This window comes from Hemiscyllium ocellatum (genome assembly GCF_020745735.1).
Source record: "Hemiscyllium ocellatum isolate sHemOce1 chromosome 15 unlocalized genomic scaffold, sHemOce1.pat.X.cur. SUPER_15_unloc_4, whole genome shotgun sequence".
Classification (NCBI taxonomy): Eukaryota; Metazoa; Chordata; class Chondrichthyes; order Orectolobiformes; family Hemiscylliidae; genus Hemiscyllium; species Hemiscyllium ocellatum.
In genome coordinates, this window is record NW_026867468.1 from 639,069 (window position 1) to 644,068 (window position 5,000).

Sequence of the window (5,000 nt, forward strand, 5' to 3'; positions counted from 1 at the left end):
ACCAGCGACACTTAGAATATTTTTGAAGCAGTACAAATCAGTAACCAAGTGCATTTTTGAATTGGTTACTGATTTCTCCGTTGAAGTTGGGGCTGCGGTTGGCTTCAGTTAGTGGTGGGGGCTTAATTTTCGCCGAGGGGAGCGTGTCCCGGTAGTGTCTCCGAGGAAGTGGTACCTATTGAAGGGGGTGTTTCTGAATTTGGGCCCTTTTTGAGTGGCATTGCCGGATGGGGTTTGTGTTGAAGGCTTCCAAATCGGGTAGCTCAGCCGGATTTGACCCGGCGGTTCTACCGACTGTCACGCCTTCGAGGGGGGACTGTTGTCTAAGTTCAGGCCGAATTTGGTGAATTTCCTAAGTCGGGAAGTGGTCCAAACGGGTTTGGGAGTGAACCTAACTGCTCATACAAACTTTGAGGCTTTGGGGCCGGGTAGCACAGTCGGATTTGACCCGGCGGTTCTGCCGAATGCCTGGCCTTCGAGGGGGGCCTGCCCTCTGAGTTCAGGCCGAATTTGGTGATTTTCCTAAGTCGGGAAGTGGTCCAAACGGGGATGGGAGTGAACCTGACAGCTCATACCGACTTTGGGGCTTCCAAGCCGGGTAGCTCAACCGGATTTGATCCGGCGGTTCTAGCGACTGCCACGGCTTCGAGGGGGGACTGTTGTCTAAGTTCAGGCCGAATTTGGTGAATTTCCCGAGTCGGGAAGTGGTCCAAACGGGGATGGGAGTGAACCTGACAGCTCTTACCGACATTGAGGCTTCGGGGCCGGGTAGCTCAGTCGGATTTGACCCGGCGATTCTGCCGACTTCCACGCCTTCGAGCGGGGACTCTCCTCTAAGTTCAGGCCGAATTTGGTGAATTTCCTAAGTCGGGAAGTGGTCCAAACGGGGATGGGAGTGAACCTAACTGCTCATACCAACTTTGAGGCTTTGGGGCCGGGTAGCACAGTCGGATTTGACCCGGCGGTTCTGCCGAATGCCTGGCCTTCGAGGGGGGCCTGCCCTCTGAGTTCAGGCCGAATTTGGTGATTTTCCTAAGTCGGGAAGTGGTCCAAACGGGGATGGGAGTGAACCTGACAGCTCATACCGACTTTGGGGCTTCCAAGCCGGGTAGCTCAACCGGATTTGATCCGGCGGTTCTAGCGACTGCCACGGCTTCGAGGGGGGACTGTTGTCTAAGTTCAGGCCGAATTTGGTGAATTTCCCGAGTCGGGAAGTGGTCCAAACGGGGATGGGAGTGAACCTGACAGCTCTTACCGACATTGAGGCTTCGGGGCCGGGTAGCTCAGTCGGATTTGACCCGGCGATTCTGCCGACTTCCACGCCTTCGAGCGGGGACTCTCCTCTAAGTTCAGGCCGAATTTGGTGAATTTCCTAAGTCGGGAAGTGGTCCAAACGGGGATGGGAGTGAACCTGACAGCTCTTACCGACTTTGGGGCTTCCAAGCCGGGTAGCTCAACCGGATTTGATCCGGCGGTTCTAGCGACTGTCACGCCTTCGAGGGGGGACTGTTGTATAAGTTCAGGCCGAATTTGGTGAATTTCCCGAGTCGGGAAGTGGTCCAAACGGGGATGGGAGTGAACCTGACAGCTCTTACCGACTTTGGGGCTTCCAAGCCGGGTAGCTCAACCGGATTTGATCCGGCGGTTCTGCCGACTGTCACGCCTTCGAGGGGGGACTGTTGTATAAGTTCAGGCCGAATTTGGTGAATTTCCCGAGTCGGGAAGTGGTCCAAACGGGGATGGGAGTGAACCTGACAGCTCTTACCGACTTTGAGGCTTCGGGGCCGGGTAGCTCAGCCGGATTTGATCCGGCGGTTCTGCCGACTGTCACGCCTTCGAGGGGGGACTGTCCTCTGAGTTCAGGCCGAATTTGGTGAATTTCCCGAGTCGGGAAGTGGTCCAAACGGGGATGGGAGTGAACCTGACAGCTCATACCGACTTTGAGGCTTCCAAGCCGGGTAGCTCAGCCGGATTTGACCCGGCGATTCTGCCGACTTCCACGCCTTCGAGGGGGGACTGCCCTCTGAGTTCAGGCCGAATTTGGTGCATTTCCCGAGTCGGGAAGTGGTCTCTGTCACAACGGGGGCAAGTGTCTGAAGAGGTAAAGTGAGTAACCAGCACAGCTTAGGGAAGGGTTCCAAAGTTCTCAACAATGTGAATTCGGTTACCAGGAAAGCTTAGGAAAGTTGCCTGACTGTCCCAAACGAATGAACTGCAAAACTTAGGGAACATGCCCGAAGATGCTTAAAAGTGTGAAATCAGTAAGCAGGAAAGCATAGGAAAGTGCCTGAAAGTGCTAAATGAGTAACATGAAAAACGTAGAAAAATGCCCGAAAATGTTTAAAAGTGTGAACTCAGTAACCAGCAAAACTTAGTAAAACGTTGGAAAAGCAGAAATGAGTAACCAGAAAAACTTAGAAAAATGTTTGAAAATGAGAAATGAGTAACCAGAAAAACTTAGAAAAATGTTTGAAAATGAGAAATGAGTAACCAAGAAAACTTAGAAAAATGCCCAAAAAGAAGAAATCAGTAACCAGAAAAACTTAGAAAAATGTTTGAAAATGAGAAATGAGTAACCAGAAAAACTTAGAAAAATGTTTGAAAATGAGAAATGAGTAACCAAGAAAACTTAGAAAAATGCCCAAAAAGAAGAAATCAGTAACCAGAAAAACTTAGAAAAATGTTTGAAAATGAGAAATGAGTAACCAAGAAAACTTAGAAAAATGTTTGAAAATGAGAAATGAGTAACCAAGAAAACTTAGAAAAATGCCCAAAAAGAAGAAATCAGTAACCAGAAAAACTTAGAAAAATGTTTGAAAATGAGAAATGAGTAACCAAGAAAACTTAGAAAAATGCCCAAAAAGAAGAAATCAGTAACCAGAAAAACTTAGAAAAATGTTTGAAAATGAGAAATGAGTAACCAGAAAAACTTAGAAAAATGTTTGAAAATGAGAAATGAGTAACCAAGAAAACTTAGAAAAATGCCCAAAAAGAAGAAATCAGTAACCAGAAAAACTTAGAAAAATGTTTGAAAATGAGAAATGAGTAACCAAGAAAACTTAGAAAAATGCCCGAAAAGAAGAAATCAGTAACCAGAAAAACTTAGAAAAATTTTCGGCCAAGTGTGAAAAATATTCTAAGTGTCAGCGGAGGAAAATGCCGAAGCATCGGGAAAGATTCAAAAACTCATGCCGAACATGAGTTCCGAAGTGCCGGAGGAACTGGGCGAATTGAGCCCGGCGGTTGGCCAGATGTCGTTTTGAGTCTGCAGCCCGAAAACTTTAACTTTGTCTGCCGCGGAAGTCTGGACCGGGAAAAATCCAAACGGTTTTGCCGGGTTCGAGTTCCAGAGCGAAGCAGTCGAATTTGAAATTCAGACCCATTCAGTGCCACTTGACATTGTGACACAGTGAGGTTGGCGGGGTACCCGGAGATTTCTGGGAACACGATTTTTAGAACAAAATGGCGGCGCGGGACCACTTTGAAAGGCATCCGAAAAACGGTTCCGCGGGCAGAGCACTTGAATGACAGGCCTGTGTGCATGCCCAAGAGCTCTCGGAAGTCTAATTTTTGACACTTTGTCAAATTTTCGACAGACTTACCCAACTCTTGCTGCCTGTTCTAAGAATCAGTCAGAGGCCTGTGCGGCGGTCTCTTGACACTTTGGAGGGCGGGCAAACCCCACGTTGACTCCGGCCGTCCCTCCAAAAGGCACTTGCTATTGGGGGAAAGGATTGCAAGTAGCCTGGTTCCCGTGGGAGCGGCCAGGAAGGGTGCAGGCTGGCCCTTGCCTGAGCATTCCCAAAACCCTCTTCCGCTGAGAGCAGACCTCGCACGCCGCACTACCGGCTCTGGGAGTGGTTGGCCGCTATTGTACATAGTCCGGTCCTTCCTCTGCCACCCGGCAAGTGCGATGGCTCTGCCGCCCTGCGGTGCTCGTCACCCAGGTTTGGGGAACACGATACTTAGAACATGTTGGCGGCTCGGGACCTGCAGGCGAAAGGGGCCCCGTGGTGCTGAGCACATCGACCTCGGGTCTCAGTGCAAGCCGGAGAGTTCGCGGAAGTCTTAAAAGATTTTGACATCTGCTCAAATCTTTGACAGGCTTGCCTGACTCTTTCCGTCCGTTCTAAGAATCAGTCGGAGGCCGGGGCGGGGACGGTCTCTTGACACACGGAGGGTTGGCTTCCCTCCTCAGGCGTTTGTGTCGAAAATGAAGGCGAGAGATGCAAGCGTCCTGGTTCCCCTGGGTGCTGCCAGCAAGGGTGCAGGCTGACCCTTGCCTGAGCACTCCCAAAAGCCTCTTAAGCTGAGAGCAGGCGCCGCACTACCGGCTCTGGGAGTCGTTGGCCGCTATTGTACATAGTCCGGTCCTTCCTCTGCCACCCGGCAAGTGCGATGGCTCTGCCTCCCTGCGGTGCTCGTCACCCAGGTTTGGGAACACGATACTTAGAACATGTTGGCGGCTCGGGACCTGCAGGCGAAGGGGGCCCCGTGGTGCTGAGCACATCGACCTCGCGTCTCAGTGCAAGCCGGAGAGTTCGCGGAAGTCTTAACAGGCTTGCCTGACTCTTTCCGTCCGTTCTAAGAATCAGTCGGAGGCCGGGGCGGGGACGGTCTCTTGACACACGGAGGGTTGGCTTCCCTCCTCAGGCGTTTGTGTCGAAAATGAAGGCGAGAGATGCAAGCGTCCTGGTTCCCCTGGGTGCTGCCAGCAAGGGTGCAGGCTGACCCTTGCCTGAGCACTCCCAAAAGCCTCTTAGGCTGAGAGCAGACGCCGCACTACCGGCTCTGGGAGTCGTTGGCCGCTATTGTACATAGTCCGGTCCTTCCTCTGCCACCCGGCAAGTGCGATGGCTCTGCCTCCCTGCGGTGCCCGTCACCCAGGTTTGGAGAACACGATACTAAGAACATGTTGGCGGCTCGGGACCTGCAGGCGAAAGGGGCCCCGTGGTGCTTAGCACATCGACCTCGCGTCTCAGTGCAAGCGGGAGAGTTCG